This window comes from Vombatus ursinus, unplaced genomic scaffold (assembly GCF_900497805.2).
Source record: "Vombatus ursinus unplaced genomic scaffold, bare-nosed wombat genome assembly UNPS02000577.1, whole genome shotgun sequence".
In the NCBI taxonomy this organism is placed as follows: Eukaryota; Metazoa; Chordata; class Mammalia; order Diprotodontia; family Vombatidae; genus Vombatus; species Vombatus ursinus.
In genome coordinates, this window is record NW_020940355.1 from 7,239,326 (window position 1) to 7,256,267 (window position 16,942).

At 38.5% G+C, this 16,942-nt stretch overlaps 1 pseudogene; it reads right to left on the reverse strand.

The window, feature by feature from the left end:
- Window positions 1-15,890: 15,890 nt before the first annotated feature.
- LOC114030995 lies at window positions 15,891-16,789 on the reverse strand (annotated as a pseudogene).
- Window positions 16,790-16,942: the final 153 nt, after the last annotated feature.

Genomic DNA, 16,942 nt, shown 5'->3' on the forward strand with positions numbered 1-16,942 from the left:
CTTTTGCTAAGATGCTTAATATCTTAAAAATAACCCAAGAGGTTAAAAAAATCTTAACAATAACCTAAGAAAGTTAATTTTTTAAACCCTACTATAAAAGCTGATGTTTTGGTTTATCCTTCCTTCTTGTTTCCCTAAGCATTTGAGCAGTCATTTCTCTCCAGATGAAGTCTCTCCAGATAGGTCTCTGTATGTTAAATAGCTCAGTATTTCAATCCCGCAGCTGATAGCCCTGACATCTCGTCTTCAGTGTTTATGAGCAAAGCTAGCCTTATATTTTCACTTCCTTTGACCAGGCTGGAGGATTATTTCAGACCCAGACAATTGAACTGCAGGGGTTTATTTCAGTCATCCTCACATACCAGACATTCTTTATGGTAGTGATGAGGAGGGTAAGTGCCTTCTAGGAAAGAGTCAGAAGGTGCTGGAGAAAAAGAATCAAACCAGTGTTCTCTATTCCTGATGTCTGACTTGATTATAAAGATATTAATAACATTAGGAACTCACCATGATAGTTAATGACAAGTTTTCATGGGAGTTAAATAATTTCATAGTTTCAGAGAGAACTATAATGAAGATCTCTCTCTCTCTCTTTCTCTCTCTCTCTCTCTTCCTCTATTTCTCTGTCTGTCTCAGTCTTTCCATATATATATATATGCATATATATATGCATATATATATGCATATATATATATACACATATATGCTAGTACGTATGGATTCATATGCCATTAGCGACAGTGTGGTATAGTGTCTAGGGATCACTTGGAATTAACTTCTGCCTCTGACACATACTCCCTTGTGTGACTGCTTTCAGCCTTTCAGTGTCCCATCTGTAACTTATAGTTCCTAAGATTTTAAGGTACAGTGCCCATCAGCATCAGTGGACAGACTTTCCATACTTGGCAACTAGGTGGTGCAGTAGATAGAGCCTGGACTGGAGTCAAAGACCTGAGTTCAAGTTGTATAACTAGTTGTATGACCCTGGGCAATTCGCTTAACCTCTGTTTGCCTCTACTTCCTCAACTGTAAGTGGGGATAATAGCAGAACAGCACTTACCTTGCAGGACTGTTATGAGGATCAAATGAGACAATATTTGTAAACTGCTTAGCCCAGTGCCTGGAGCTTTAGTAGGTGGTATATAAACACTTATTCCCCCCTGCTCCATCACCAAGAATTCTCCACACTGCATAAACCACTGGTCCTGACACTGCTCCCTCCTCCACACCCCCACATACCTGCGCATGTAATATAGCCCCATATAACTGCTGCTTCATTATTTTGGTTAGGCGACATTCATCCTCACCTTCATTATCATAAAGAATATGCAATGTTATTCCCCTACCCCTCGATTTTGGTGTAATGAAGAGGAAGGAAACTATTAGTCAAAAATTTTTTTCCTATATTGTCTTTAGAACACTGTTGGTGTCAGGGTAGGATGTGATGTTGTTGTTAATATTACAAATACATAATCAGTTCTTTTTTTTTTGGTAATTATCAGTTCTTTAAGGGAGAGTGCTAAATAGGAGAGTGCTAAAGCCACTGGAAAAGTACAATCTGCAGTGAGTGATAAAAGAAGTAGAAGATAAATGAGGGATTTCTCCCTGCTTTGGATCAATAACCCTCCTCTCTCCCAGATAATCTAGGTACTTTACTATTTGACACTACCTAGTATGCTGTTACCAATTCCTTGGTCAAGTACACAGGTCACAAAAATCAAAGAAGAAAAAGTTATTTTACAGGTCATTGAAAGCAAGCATAGCCTGTCTTAAAGCCCACAGAAATAACAATGACTGAGTGAACAACACTACCCAGAAAGAGGTAGAACCACAAGCCCATCTAGTCATATACTGAGCAGAGCTTCCAGAAAGAACCCTCTAAAGTATACTTCTCATCAAGTGTTTGCTCCTGTGACTCTAATGGTCACTACTAATTGGCTCTCTGCATGTTCTTTTGGCCAGTTACTCAATGAAGTTCATACCATAGTTCTCTGCATCTCCTAGCAGATGGTTAAAAGTCCTGTCGCCATTTTGTACCATGATCTTTCTGTGTATAATTCCTTACCATCCTCCCTGGCTCTTATTCATAGCATTCCAGCGAGATTATTCCTCAGGCAGAGCCTCTTGGGTGCCTCTCTCTTGATAGGGTGCTCCTAGACTTCCTCCATGCCTTTTTGACATAGGGCTAAATATGATTGTGATGGAATGCTACTGTGCCATAAGAAATGATGAATTCAATGATCTTAGAAAAACATACATAGCCTTACACAAAATAATGAAGAGTGGAATGAGCGGAACTAAGAGAAAGTTGTATACAGTAACAGCAACATTGTTTTAAGAACAACTTTGAGAGAATAAGTCATTTTGACTATTATAAATACCCAAATTAACTACAAAGGGCATATGAAGGAAGACACTATCTGCATCCAGAGAAAGAACTAATAAAGAGAAATATGAGTAGAATGATTTTACATATTAATACATATTTGTGTTTAATGGTAACCACCTCTAAAGTAGGAGGGAGGGAAGAAAAAAAGAAATTCACATGATAACTTTATTATATACTTAAAAGGAAAAGCAAGTTGTACATAATAGATTTGCAGTTTCATGTGCAATCATCTTTTTTATTATACTGTGTTATGGAAATTCTTGTTTTATTCCGTAAGTTAAAAAAAATAAAGCATTCTGCTCTGCTTTGGGTTTCTTTCCTTGAACCAGAGTTCTACCAAGCTCCTGCCTTTAGCTATCAGGATCACACTACTTTTCTCCTGAGATTATTGTGTGGGCTTCCTGAGATTTCGCATAATCTTTCAGGGAAAGGGGAAGGGTATGAGAAGCTAAACACAAACTTGGATGGCTTCCCATGGACAGCCAGTGTAGAGGAATGAGTAGAGGGAAGCTAAGCACTCACAAAGGCATCCTGCTTTGCTAATAAAAGGTGGAAAAATCATAGGATAAGGAAATATGAATAGGAAGGGATCTCAGAAGTCATTTAGTCTAACCCATGCTTGAGTAGGAGTCCTCTCTACAACATCAATCATATTTATTTATTTTTAGTTTTCAACATTCACTTCCACAAGATTTTGAGTTCCAAATTTTCTCCCCATCTCTCCCCTCCCCTCACCCCAGGATGGCATGCATTCTAAATACCCCTTCCCCTAATCTGCCTCTCTGCTGTCACCTCCCACCCTTCTCTTATCCCCTTCCCCTTCTGTTTTCTTGTAGGGCAGGATATATTTCTATACCCCATTGCCTATATATCTTATTTCCCAGTTGCATGTAAAAACAATTTTTTAACATCTGTTTTTAAGACTTTGAGTTCCAAATTCTCTTCCTTCCTTCCTTCCTCCCCACTCATCCTCATTGAGAAGGCAAGCAACTCAATATAAGTTATACATGTGTAGTCATGCAAAACACTTCCATAACAGTCATGTTGTGAAAAACTAAGTATATTTTCCTTAATTCTATCGTGCTTCCTCCCATTTATTCTATTCTCTCCTTTGACCCTGTCCCTCCTCAAAAACATTTCCTTCAGATTACCCACCTCACCCAATCTACCTTCCCTTCTATCATCCCCTCTCTCTTATTCTCTTCCCCCCTACTTTCCTGTAGGGTAAGATAGATTCCCATACCCAATTGAATGTATATATTATTCCTTCCTTAAGTCAAAATCGATAAGAGTAAGATTCACTCATTCCCTCTCACCACCCCCCACTTCCCCTCCTCTGTAAAAGCTTTTTCTTGTCTGTTTTATGTGAGATAATTTACTCCATACTACCTCTCCCTTTCTCCTTCTCCCAATATAATCCTCTCTCACCCCTTAATTTATTTTTTAGATATCATCCCTTCATCTTCAACTCACCCTGTGCCCTCTGTCTATATGTATGTATGTATATATTTATACATATATATGTATATATATGTTTTTTCCTCCAACTATCCTAATACTGAGAAATGTCTCATGAGTTACAAATATCATCTTTCCGTGTAAGAATGTAAACAATTTAATAAGTCCCTTATGATTTCTCTTTCCTGTTTTACCTTTTCATGCTTCTCTTGAGTCTTGTATTTGAAAGTCAAATTTTCAATTCAGCTCTGGTCTTTTCATCAAGAGTGCTTGAAAGTCTTCTATTTCACTGAATGTCCATTTTTTCCCCTGAAGGATTATGCTAAGTTTGGCTGGGTAAGTGATTCTTGGTTGTAATCCTATCTCCTCTGACCTCCAGAATATCATATTCCAAGCCCTCTGGTCCCTTAATGTAGAAGATACTAAATCTTGTGTTATCCTGATTATGTTTCCACAATACTTGAATTGTTTCTGGTTGGCTGCTTGCAATATTTTTTCCTTGACCAGGGTACTCTGGAATTTGGCTGTAATATTTCTAGTAGTTTTCCTTTGGAGGGGGTCTCTTTCAGGAGGTGATCAGTTGATTCTTTCAACTTCTATTTTACCCTCTGGTTCTACAAAATCAGAGCAGTTTTTCTTGATAATTTCTTGAAAGATGATGTCTAGGCTCTTTTTTTTCATCATGGCTTTCAGGTAGTCCAATAATTTTTAAATTTTCTCTCCTGGATTTATATTCCAGGTCAATTGTTTTTCCAATGAGATATTTCACATTATCTTCTATTTTCTCATTCTTTTGGTTTTGTTTTATAATTTCTTGATTTCTCATAGCTTCTATTTGCTCCATTCTAATTTTTAAGGAATTATTTTCTTCAGTGAGCTTTTGAACTTCCTTTTCCATCTGGCCAATTCTTTTCCTCATAGGCTTTTTGGAGCTCTTTTGCCATTTGGGTTAGGCTATTTTTTTTTTAGGCAATTGGGAGTTAAGTGACTTGCCCAGGGTCACACAGCTAGAATGTGTGAAGTGTTTGGTCTGAGGCCTGATTTAAACTCAAGTACTCCTGACTTCAGGGCCAGTGCTCTATCCACTGTGCCACCTAGCTGCCCCTAGGCTATTTTTTAAGGTATTATTTTTGGGTCTCCTTTAGCAAGTTGCTGACTTATTTTTCATGATTTTCTTGCATCACTCTCATTTGTCTTCACAGTTTTTCCTTTACTTCTCTTACTTGCTTCTTAAAATCCTTTTTGAGCTCTTCCATGGCCTGGGACCAATTCATATTTTTCTTGGAGGCTTTGGATATAGGAGCTTTGACTTTGTTGTCTTCTTCTGGTTGTATGTCAGTTGTTGTACAATGTTGCTGTTACTGTGTGCAATGTTCTCCTGGTTCTGCTCACTTCACTCAGCATCAGTTCATGCAAGTCTTTCCAGGTTTTTCTGAAATCTGCCTGCTCACCATTTCTTGTGGAATAATAGTATTCCATTACATTCATATACCACAACTAAGTTGTTTTCTTTATCCTGATTTTGCTTCATATAAAAATCCATGTTTATTTTTGTCTTCTCAATTAATGGTTGGGTAAGGGAGTAGAGGGAGGGAGAGAATTTGGAACTGAAAATAAAAACTAAAAATTAAATTTTTAAAATAGTGTTTGGTTATGAAAAGATTAGATAGCTGTATCCTTAGCCTTGGCCAAGCAAAGGGAAATAGAGAAGCCAAATATCAGCTAGAAATATACAGAATTTATGTAGAGCAAAGATTTAAGTCTCTAATAGGAATTTTCTTAAAGTGTCTGAGATATTATGATTTTATTAATAAACTTTTGTCTAATATAAACTCTATGAAATAAGTCTGAGATTGAATGTTAAGTCTTTATCTATCTCTCCTGCCTTGTGATATTTTCCTTGTGTACACTTAACAAAACAGTGATCCTGAGATGGGTGTTTTTAGCTTTGGTGTCAATATGGTAAGTTCAAGAGGCTAGGAACTCCTGGGTCCAGGTGCAGATTCCAGAGCAAGAGGCAATCTCTGAAACAGTTTCTAGCAGGAGAATATGAACATCACCAGGGAGATCCTGGTCAAGTGATATGGAGCTTAAGTGACTTGGCTGAACACTGCTAAGCTGAGGTAAAGGTAAAATGATGATTTAATAATATCATGCAGTGTTTCAAGTTTTAATATTTTAAGTATGCTTTAAGTACTGTTGGAAATAAATAATAAGAATTACTCTATTCTGAGTTAAGTGTTTGCCAATATATCCTTATGTATTTTAGAGTGTAAGCATTTCTTATGTGGTAGAAAAAATAACTAGTTGTCTATTTTGTCTGATCTACTTTATACACAGAATTGCTTCCTAGAAGGGATCCTTTTAATCCCTTTTTTGCAGGGGCCCTAGGTATTAGCCCTTCCTAGATTTTGTTTTAGAGATTATTCCCAGAGTCCTAATTTGAGGTAGAGGTCACCAGCTCTTCTTTCTCCATCATCAGGCTCTTTTGGCCAAGCTCCAAAATTTGGGATATAGATGGGTACAAACATACACATGAATATACATTTATATGTAGATATAGATACAAACTTTCACTGATAAGCTCAGGAATCAAAATACATAAACAAGAATATAATAAGAAAAAATAAGAAAAACCAGCATACAAGATGAAACAGAAAATAAGAGGTAATAGTTGTACATGTGTTTATAACATCTCCATATTTACTTATAGTTAACATCTTCTTAAAAGATGTATATACTGATTTTAACTTGATTGATAGAATCTGTATTAGTCTTGTTTTTAAAGCATCATTTTAAGCTTCTTTCTCTTGATGTAACATGAATTGGATATTGTTATTGTTGGATTTCAGTTGCACAGTTATTGTAATATGTAAATAATTTCTAGGTGTATTTTCATTAGTCTGGATCACTTTATAATAATTCTCATATTTTTTTGAATTATTCATATTTGTCATTTCTTATGGACAGTAATGTAGTTTCTAATCTTTTTTGGTTGTCTTCATTGTGGTGATCAATTTACATTTGTCAAATTTTTTTCTAGGAATGTTGATAATCTATGTCAATATCCAGTCTTTTATCCACTTTCCATTTTTTATATCAATGACTATTTCAATTGGTCAAATTGGAGTTATTTTCATTCCATGTCACATCTTCTCATTTTTATTCTTTTTTTTCTAATTTGATAATTGATTTTGATCTTTGGTGGTCACAAATGACTCTTTCAACAGCAACCAGTCATTTTCTGTCATCATAAACAATCTCATTTTTTTTTTGTGACATCATGTGTAACACTCCATGCCCAGGACCTCCAACTGTCTTCTTAAATAACAAAAATGTGAGGCTTCTCTACAAGACTTATGTTGCTTTTATTTCTTCCTCCTAAGTCATGTTTTTCAACCCATCTCTCAATGTCCTCCCTTCCATCCACTTTTCCATTAAAATCACCAAGTATCAAAACATTGGATTTAATTTGGAAAGTTTCATAGATTTCTACGTAAGATTGCTTTACTTCTTCCTCTGCAACAGATGGTGATTTTCTTTTTGCAAATGTTCATCATGAGTACTGCATTATAAGACAATCAAGTACCTCTATGAAATTTTGTTTCTTATTGCCTTTTGGCTCCTATTATTAAAACTAATTCTATTCTTTTGTTCACCTCTTCAAGGAAGACCTTTGACTGATCCTTCCATTTACATTATCTACAACTTATCTTTGTCACATAGTTTCATTTTTAACCACCAGGTGGCATCTAGCCAGTAATCTGCTCCTAGTATATATAAAGGGTCAGGTGCTTGGTGAGTTCCACTTCCACTCTGACAATTAGTTATGAACTCCACCCCACCGAGTAAGAATGCTAAGAAAGCACCAAGTTCTCTAGGATTCTCAAAGAGTAGATAACCCCTTAGACTCTGTTCTGTCTCTCCGGATAGTCACACCATTTTGTCAGTCTAGATTAGAGGTGTCAAACAAAGGGGTTGCATATGGCTTACTCCTGAAAGCTGTTGGAACTTAAAATGCAATTGGGAAATATTTAATAAAATAAATAAAAATACAATAAAACATGGATAATATATTTTAAAACTAAGTCAATATGTGGCCCTTATGTATGTATGTGTGGATGGATTAATGACCCCTATTTCAATTGGATTTTGACACCATAGGTCTATATGAATGTTTAGCATAGCTTTACCCAATCAGAATCAACTCTGAGCCCCACTTCTTGCCAAACTCTGCCTCTTCCCTGAACTTGCAATATTTAACTGACCCCTAGTCACATGACCCTGGCATAAAGGCATTGCCTCCCCAAAAGAGCAAGCAGACTATGCTCAACTGTATACAATGCTTCACTCATTATAGAATCAACAAAAGCACTAAAATAATATACAGAAAAGCATCTACCAGGCATTTGCATGCCCCACAATATCTGCATATTCCACTATGTTTCTTGGATGCAGGCAACCCCAGACAGTACAAAGGCTGCTGCAAACTAAGACATTCTAGGAAAGGCACAGTTTGGTTTGTTAAGTTCCCCACAGGTGTACATCATATAAGCAGGCAAAAGACTATAGGAAACATAATGGCCACAAGTGGCTCACGCTTGCAACAGTATCAGTCTTTAAATAAATAAGAACTCAGGACCTTTGGGTCTGAATCTTGGCATCTTGGCATGTTGGTGGACAGGTGGATGCGGATCTGGTGCTGGCTAAAGCTCTCATAGATGGGGCTCTGAGTTACCTGGGACTGCTCATTATGGCTAGCTCATTGCTTACGGAACAGGAGAAGCAGACATAATGGCCCTATAAAGGAGAAAGCTGCTACCACCATACCACTACATAATCTCCTTGACCTTGAGACCTTCGGTTCCCATTTCTGACGGACAAGTAGTATGTTACATTCTCTCTGTCTTGTTCCTGCATCTCATCACTTCCACTTGCACCACCCTCTCTTTCTCCTTACTTAGGAGATAAAGCCTGGGTGCTCTGTACAAAGGGTAATGAATGGGCCAATGAGCAAGAAGAGCACTATACATTCATGGAAGGAATGTCAGTATTGATGACTCAGTTCCTACAGTAGTATGCCCATTTATTTGAGTCACTAGGCAAAGAACTCACATTTGTAGTCCCAATGATTACTAATGATTATAAATGTTCCCTAAACCATGTGATTCTTAGAATTCTTTGCTTCTTTTTCCATCCACTGTTACTGGGAAGGGAAGGGAATAAACATTCAGAGAACACTTATCATATGCCAGGCACTGTGCTAAGTACAGCTTAAACATTATCTCATTTAATCCTCACAACAATCCTGGGAGTAGGTGCTACTATTAAGCCTAATTTTTAGGTGAGAAAACTGAAGTAGATAGAGGTTAAGCAACTTACCCAGAGTCACATAACTTGTAAGAATCTGAGGCTGGATTTGAACTCAAGTCTTCCTGACTCTAGGCTCAGTACTTTTCCACTGGGCCATCTAGCTGCCTTATTGCAAAAGCAGAAAGTTATTGCAAAGGACTGGGTGCCATTTTATGCTTTTCTTTCTTTCATATGATGCCACATATAGATTATTACCTAGTGGCCAGACTACTGGTGATGAGTTTCTCTGTACTTAGCTAGACTCATCTTCGTCAGGCAGCCATAGATTGTGACCTGGTGTATCCTTGAAATATCTGTACTTTACTGGCATAACCTTCAAGAGGAAGGCAGTGTGGTACAGTAGAAAGAGGAGCAATGGCTCAGATGTCACAGAACCTAGGTTCAGATCTTGTCTCTAATTTTTATTACCTCTGTGGACTTGGACAAATCACTTAACTTCCCTAGGACTCAGTTTCTTTATCTGTTACATGATGGAGTTGGACTAGATAACCTCTGGTGTCCCTTCTACTTCTAAATCAATGATCTTATATACATAGGGTCCCTCTTATGTGATAAAAAAGAATTGGAAGAAGAGCTTTTTTTTGCTATTGCAAAAAAAAAACCTCATTCTGATGATGAACAATCCTTCTTAATAGGTGGTTTATTGGATTGACTCAAAGAGATTTACATTTTCTCATATTTCTACATATACATATTGACAGCAAAAAAAATTGAGAGAGAGATTGAGAGAACATCATTGTGCCATACAGAAAAATGAATATAAAGAATTCAGAAACATAGGAAAACCTGGGAAGACTTACATGAAGGAATGGAAGATGGAAGAAAGTAGTGTCAAAGCAACACTATATGCAATGACTACAGCAATGTAAATAAAGGCAACAAAACTCAAATCAAACACAAAAGTCAATGGTGGTTCCGAATTATTAAAGTTAATGCATACATCCTTCCTTTCTGCTAACAGATGATAAAACACAGAAATGTAAAGTAACTTGTACTGTCTGTTGCAACCATTTTAATATATTAGGCAATTTTATTTAACTGTTTTTTGTGGGAAAGTACTACTGTGGGAGAAGGAGAGGTAGTTGTAATTTTTGGGAAGTGACATAAAATCATTACTTTTAAAATTGTATTATTTTATTCTGAATCAGAGTAACACAAAAATGAGCATTTCCACATATGAAGTAGAACAGAAAAGAGGACTATATGTGAAACCACAAATCTCTATTAATGTACAGCTTGCTTTTTTAAAAGAAAAAGTACATAATAAGTTCAACATTGCACTTTCAAAGATGTCTTGAATGTACTACTTTTTAAAAATAGCTCCATACTTTCAGTCAGGAGCCCTTGAGTTCTAGTTCCAGTTCTGCTGCTAACTAATTAAGATAACTGGAACAAGTAAAACACTTCTCTGGGCCTCAGTTTCCTTATTTGTAAGATAAAAAGTTTGGATAATCTTTATGATGTCTTCTACCTCTAGAGTTCTATGAGATACATACTGCAAACTGCTGCTTCTCCTCCCACCTTTTTCTCCCTATTCCCTTACCCTGACATATTTCTTAAACAAGCGTGAGATAAAAAAATCAGTTAAAAGAATATAGCTAAAGACCTCCTTACTTAATCAGGGTGGGAGCAGCAGACTGGATTGCATAAGCAAGCAAAGTAGCTCCCTACCTGGAAATCACCACAGCTAAGCAAGCTAATGAAATTATCAGCCCAACCTGAGCCCTGGGTTTGGACTGAACCATTATTGAGTTATTACTTAGAAACCTTCATGACGGAATTCAATCAATAGCTAACCTAGAGCTATAGTTCTGAGCTATAAGCTATGTATCTACTGGGCAAGGAAGGCACTATGCTAAGCACACACCTTGTAAGAAGCCATTCTACCATTGATGCTATAAGGCTTATTCTGCCTCCCCACTCCCCAAAAATTAAATAAAGCCAAGAGCCAAGAAGACTGAATAATCTTATATGCATATGAAATGACTTTTTTGTTTTCTTTTTTTAAAAAAAATATGCTTGGCCCTTACAGTCTCAGAGACAATGTGATTACAACCGAGCTGACCTAAAGTTTCCAGCTCTCTGGTGTGTCCTGTTACTGGGAAACATTTCCTAAATAAACTGCTGCTGGGTACTAAGCATACTGTACTCTAAGTGAGATGTGATAAGGGATTGAACTATGTCATAGATCACTTTAGGCTGCCTGCAGAGCAAACTATCACTGTTTTGATGCCTTCCCTGATACATTTTCTTTTCCAGTTCTGAAGCAGCATGGTACCTGACCATGGACCACATGCAGAAACATAGGGGAACACAAATATACTAAAAGAGTTCTTAACTAACTTCTCCAGAGGTTCAGAAAATAGGACCATATACAACACAGCAGAAAACTGAATCTTCACAGTCAAGCTTCTGCCAACTTTCTGGACCTTTATTTGGTTTTCCACTCACGTATTTTCCTTACCACTACCTGGGTCCCTTCATACACCCCTCCCCCCATAGCCAACATGGGTCACATTTGGGCCAAGACCAAAAAGTACTACACCTACCTGGGCAATGACTTCTACACCAAAGTGTGTGTATGCAAGAAGATTGTCATCATTCCCAGCAAGAAGCTCTGCAACAAGATCATGGGATATGCTACTCATCTGATGAAGTGGATCCAGAGACATCTGATGAAGTGGATCCAGAGTGAGAGGAATTTCCTTCAAATTGCAGGAAGAAGGAGGAGAAAGGAGGAATAACTATGCCCCTGAGGTCTTGGCTTTGGATCAAGAAGTAGACCCTAATACCAAAGAAATATTGAAACTCCTGAACTTTAGCAGTTTTTCCAACACGCAAGTTACCTAGCAAATAGTTGGGATGAACTTCAAAAAACCAAGAGGAGCTCTTTAATGCTTATTTTTGCCTTCTTTCCAATAAACTTGGGACTCCCCCCAAAAAACTCCACTATATGAGGATCTTAAATGAAAAAAAAAAGATGGTTGACAATTGCATGCTAGGACTGAATGCAGTATGAACCTTGCTTAAGTAAAACTTCTCCTTTAAGTCAGGTGTAGGTAGATCCACTGAATCTCATCTTTGTTTCTGTGCTCCTCTACCTCTCAGTTATGCTCAACCCGGTTTATCCCATCTGTCCAGAAGGTTTTATTGGGGTCTAGTAGCTTGGTATGCCACAGCTTCTTGGAGGCAAAGGTCCATTGGTGAGTAAGGGGGGTTTCTATCCCAAACATATGAAGACTTTCCCAATGGAATGGGCAGATGAGAACATTTTGCTCCAGTAGCCATGAAAGCAACTGAAGTAGGCACTGTGAAGTGCTAAGAGGTTGGTCAGACATCAAAGATGCCAAGGTCATCCATTGCATCACCAGTCTTCTTGATTTTTGTCTTGCCGCTGGACTTTGATGATTCTGGAAGATAGAATGAGGCTGATGACTTTGTGCAACTCTATCTCACTTAAACCTGGCTCACTCACAAGTCAAAACATCAGCCTTGTAATGTCATTGGTCCTCTTTAAAAATGAAGGAGAAACAACAGCTCCTCTACCTCCATACCTGTTGTTGATGATGAAATGACTTTTTTGTTTTCTTCTTAAAAAAAAAGCTAGATGGTATCAAATCTTCCTATACTCAAACTTTGATCAACCTTTACAATATTCTTTCCCAGGTAATTTCCCCCTCATGTACATTCCCTTTTGCAATGAAGAGCTCTGAGGGGTAAGAGATGGAATATAGAGTTAATGAATTAGGATCCAGAGACCAAGTGTTGATTTATTAGGTGAATCACTTTTAAAACTTTCCTTTCACTTGTCCCATCCTTGACAAACTGGACCAACCCAACGCATGACTAAAGTAGCCCCAGATACTTCAAGGATAAGACTCACCTGTGAAAATCGTCTTAAAACATGCCAGAAGAATTGTGCAGCTTTTCCACCATAGCAGCAAAAAGGAGTCAATTGGCTCAGGCTGGGTTAACAGCTCAACTACAAGACATTCCAGTGCACTGAGTAAATTAACCTGCCCAAGACAAATGATGCATGACATCCTTAGACTCCAAGAGTGTTTAAATCAGGTGTTAACCATGCAATGATCTGTTTGCATAGGGTCAAGCCCCTGAAGACGAAAACCAGGAGAAAACTTTGCAACTGAGTTCTTTAAAGAATGAAGAAGTAGTTAAAGCTTCACTAAATATGAGAGTGTGTCCCCTCCTCCCCCCAGCACTGGGTGGATCAGGATGATGCATTGGGATTGCTTCAGGTACAATAATGCAAAAACATTTTTTTTTAAAAAGAGAGAACTCAGCAGCAAAGGAAAATCAAATCTTCTGTGTTCTCCTCACTTGAAACCTCATAGTAGACTTCTGTTTTTTCAAGAGCAAAGCTAATTGTGGGAGCCACCTATAGGAAGATTCATCATCTGTGAACACACCAATGATACCTTCATGTCTTTTGAGATCTAACCTGAGACTTGCACTGTTACTTCCACTTATGGTTGTTTATTCACCTATTACAAAGTAGTCTGCCAAGAAAAAATGGTTTTTCTCATCTCAGTCCTTACTACCTGTCCATTCTTGGTTGATGATGTTTCCAGATATGACCTTCAAATGGTTGAAGGGATGGTGTGGGGAGGAGTGGACCCAGTCAAGTCTGAGCACCTGCAAAGAGATGTTGTTAGCAGGAGATAGACCCCCAACTGATCTAGGGCGCTTGAGGTCATCGGTCAAATTGGGGCATAGGCAAGGCTTCTAAGGGCTGGGCCATTATTGGGCCTTCAGTATTAGAATATGCAACTTGGGAGCTCAGGGGCAACTTAGCCAACAAGCTGTTGTAGACTACCTATACTCACAGCTGGAGTGGAAGGAAAATGCTTTTTTGTTTCCCTGACCAGCTATCTTCTTAGGCTAATTGGTAATTATAACCAATTCTAAATCACTTACACTATTATATTTACTCACAACTGGTTACTTTTGAGTCCTTATCCACAATTGCTTAACTGGGGTATCAATGGGGTTGGCACAACTCTTTTAAAAGGAAAGAAGAATGCCTTGCCAAATCCACCAATCAGGACCCTTATCATGCTAGGACAAAGATCCAAAGAATTCTGAAAACAAATGTCTCATTTTGAACAAGCATATAAATAACCATTAAAGTCCCAACATGGCTGCTTTAGGAATTTGCAAGCATTGCGTTTAGAGTCAGATCTGGGTTTCTTACCTGACTCTGATGGTCACTAGCTATGTGATAATGGTTGTCACAACCTTTCTAAATATAAGTATTTTCATTTGTAAAATGGGAAAAGCAGGACTTTCATTACAAAACTCACAGGATTGTTGTAAGGAAGGTGCTTTTTAAAACAGAAAATACTATAGATATGTGTTATTATTAATAATGTAGTACCCCTCTCTTTTCAGTCCCTCCTCCTTTGTGGAGTGTAGACAAGCTTGGCTACCTATTAGAAGAGCAGTAGAGGGAATTGACATAGTTCTTGACACTTAGAAAGTCGAAGAAATGGTGCAGGGGGAAGAACATGAAGAGAGGGGGATTGAAGAGAAGGAAATCTGCTCTGACCCTGACACCGCTTCTTCTTAAGACTTTAATGCCTTTAGGCTGGATCCAGTTCAGGGCGCTAGTTTCTAGGTATGAATGGTTAGATGTGTGACCTGAGCAGGATAGCCAGCAGGAAAAAAAATTAGCAGAAGGAACTTCTGTCTGTACCACCGGTTCCTCTGAGTGCATATCCCTATATCATAGGAAGTAGAATCCAGATTCCGGTGTCTTTTAACTAATGACTGGTCCCATTGGATGCTGTTAAGTCCCAGGTCCCTTCCAGCTCTCACGTTCTATGTTTATATAATCAAACCCAAAAATATTATCATTGTTACCATCATGGAGATATGAAAGCAGGTCTATTCTTAGCAGAGAATAAGCCCCTAACTAAGGACCAAGACCATCCATTATAAGGGAGACACAATTGATCTGTTTGTGACACAGAATGTAAAGTGGGTAACTGAGGGAAGAGACAGAACCATAACCAGTTATGGTCAGGGAGGGAAGGGGTGTGGGGATATAGCTTTTCCTTATTCCAGCCGTACTCATAACCATGAGCCAAGCCTAACTCACCCAATGGTTGACTCCACAAGCTCAAACACATTGCTAGACACAAGTCAGCAACTTTACCACAGTGAAGTCAAGATTAGTTGACTAATCCTGACATGAGTTGTGGTTTGGACTTTAGCCATAACATGTATATCAAGAGATTAGAGTTCAGCAGATGTGGCATTTCAAAGAATAATTCAGCTGCTTAATATACTGCTCTGGAAGACATTTTTGTCATTGTCTTCACCCAAAGGATCAAAGGTGGAGCTGGAAGGAACTTCAGAGGTCCTCTAGTCTGTATGTCTAACTCCTTCATTTTACAGATGAGGAAAGTGAAATTGAGAGATTAAATGACTTGTTTATTATTCTCCAAGTAGTACATGATTTGAAACCAGGCTCTCTTACTCCAAATCTGGTGCTCTTTTCACTATACCTGGCCTGTTTACTTTTCGAGGTAACGGGGTTCAAGTCATAGAATAGGTATTGTTTTTTTGTTTTGTTTTGTTTTTTTTAAGAAACTAATGTTTATTTTCCATCAGCATTTTTCCAACACTATTAGAGTATCTGGGGTAAAACTTAAGACCACTCTGTGGTAGTTCCTACCCACTCAGTGGCCTGAGCAGTAGGAGCCGCAGACCAGTCCTCTGAAGCCAGCTGAGAACTCCAATCTTCGGTAGGGAACTGCTGAATGGGCATAGATGGCACCTGTACCCCCTCAGACCAATCAGCCACCTCCAGTTGAGTAGCTGTGAATTCTGGGGCAGGTGCAGTCCATTCACCCTGAAACTCCTCCTTTGTCACTGTCTTCTCAGCTGCAGCCTGCTCTTCTTTTTCAATCTCCTCTGGATCTCTGTAGAAATAAAGATCAGGCATAACCTCCCATGGTTGTTCACGGGAGATGGTACCACACATATGTAGGACTTCACGGGCCAGCATCCACATCAGATCCATTGAGTGAGCACTCTTGTTGTTAAGTGGAATAGCAATGTCCACATAATGAAGTGGGGAGTCTGTGTTGCACAATGCAATGGTTGGGAGGTTAACATAAAATGCTTCAGTAAGAGGCTGGTGACCTCTGGTCCCAAAGGATCAGTGACCACCAAGAGGCGAGGCTCCCTGAAAGGTGCCTGGATCTGCTTAGTGAAGGTTCCTGGTGTGAAATGTCCAGCAGTAGCGACGGCACCAGTGGCAGCAGCAAATTTCGGAATAGCTTTCGGGCCAGTGTTCCTGAATGAGATGACACTAACATTAGCTAAATTTTTAATGGCAACAATGGCACAAGCTGCCAGCAGAAGTTTTTCCCAAGTTCTCTTCAAATTAATGATGTAGATGCCATCACTCTTTCTTTTGTAGGTATTCTTTTGTAGGACTTCCAGCTGGAAGTCCAAATTGGTGCCACCTAAATGGGTTCCTACAGCAAGGAATTTGAGGACATCATCCTCCTTCATCTGCAAGACATCTTGGGCTCCAAACATTGTGAAAGGTTCCCTTTAAAGTTACAACGGAAACCAAGAACAATGCCGTATGGAACCCTCTTTGGGGAGAGTGGGTATTGTTTGATACATGTTATCACTACTATATAAGGCACATGTAAGTCTCTCTGCCATATGGAAGGAGGGTTGTGCCCT